Source organism: Brassica oleracea, unplaced genomic scaffold, assembly GCF_000695525.1.
Source record: "Brassica oleracea var. oleracea cultivar TO1000 unplaced genomic scaffold, BOL UnpScaffold00679, whole genome shotgun sequence".
Taxonomy (NCBI): domain Eukaryota; kingdom Viridiplantae; phylum Streptophyta; class Magnoliopsida; order Brassicales; family Brassicaceae; genus Brassica; species Brassica oleracea.
The window spans coordinates 111,711-113,118 of NW_013617435.1; the positions used below are offsets into that span (position 1 = coordinate 111,711).

General features: G+C 43.7%; 1 pseudogene; it reads left to right on the plus strand.

Moving 5' to 3' along the window:
* Positions 1 to 1,037, plus strand: part of LOC106319891 — a 13,085-nt pseudogene extending 12,048 nt beyond the window's left edge.
* Positions 1,038 to 1,408: the final 371 nt, after the last annotated feature.

The following is a 1,408-nucleotide window of genomic DNA, read 5'->3' on the forward strand; positions in this document are numbered from 1 at the left end:
TGTAGGAGATGGATTACATCCCTCCACAAGGCCCATCGAATAACAGGCCCTAATCCAGCAGGTCGGATCGATTTGGTCGGCTCGGCGGCTAAACCTATCGGCTTGACCTTAGAGTACTTTTTGCCAGTCGATTAAGTCGACCAAAAGTGCCCAGCTTGGAGGGAGCCTTTTCCAGGCCCGTATACTAGGCCTCTCGAATCAAGGCCCAAAGAGGCACGAAATTAGGGCATCTGGGGCAGGAGTCCTATAAAAAGGGAGAAGGAAGCAACAAGAGATGGACTTTTGGACCATTGAACAGACTGAGCGGCTAGATCTAGGGTTTTAGGCTATCTCCTTGATCTATTTACTCTTTGATCTTGTTGCTCTTTCACTTTCCTGTCACTCTTCTGTTTACTCTTTGATCTTGTTGCTCTTTCACTTTCCTGTCACTCTTCTGTTTACTCTTTGATCTTGTTGCTCTTTCACTTTCCTGTCACTCTTCTGTTTACTCTTTGATCTTGTTGCTCTTTCACTTTCCTGTCACTCTTCTGTTTACTCTTTGATCTTGTTGCTCTTTCACTTTCCTGTCACTCTTATAACCCTCCAGTTTAAACCTAATAAAACGTCTTTAGTCTCTCCCATCTCTGACTTCTTTAGTCGACTGAATCCCGTTCAAACAGGAGCTTCACGAGAAGCTCGAGCCTTAACTGCGATATATAAAAAGAGTCTAATATGCTCGTTTGACAAGAAGCATTTCCACGGGATCAGGGATGAACTCGAAGAAAGCAATGCTTAGGGACGGTGACAAGCATAGCTCGCTGAGACATGGAGGAGCCCCACGTCCAGGAACAGATAATTCATCTCATTTGTCCTCTTCTTCTTTTCCTCCATCTTCCTGCTGCAGCTCGTATCAGTTCAGGCCACAAAAGCACACAGGCCGCAGAAGAAGCAGAGGAGGAAGCTTTCGGATTACTCCTGTGATAGGTGGTCCATCACTGGTTGGTTTAGGATCTATCTTACGTCTTTCCAAAGATAAGAAGACCAAGAACACAAAGTAGCACCTCTCTCATTGTTTTATTATGTTTTTGTGTAACGCATGAGATTCTGCAACACTACATAGATACATTTGTTATTACCTTTATTCAGAGTTGTGGTTTACTTATAAGATAAGGTAACTACTAAGCGATAACTATCAATGTTGGAACTAATGCAAATCTTGATTGATCTGTTATTACTCTTTTCAAAGTCTTGTTAGCTATATCCTCCTTGTGAGCTATTGGTTCTTAGTGACAGGGTTAGTAGGGACTGGTTCTGAAGATGTAAGATGTCTGCCCTGAAGTAGTCGCTGACGTAGTTGCTGAAGCAGGCGTCATAGTGAGTGGTGAAGACCATGTGGAGTCAAGGTGCTGAGCTGGAGTCATGTAGACTT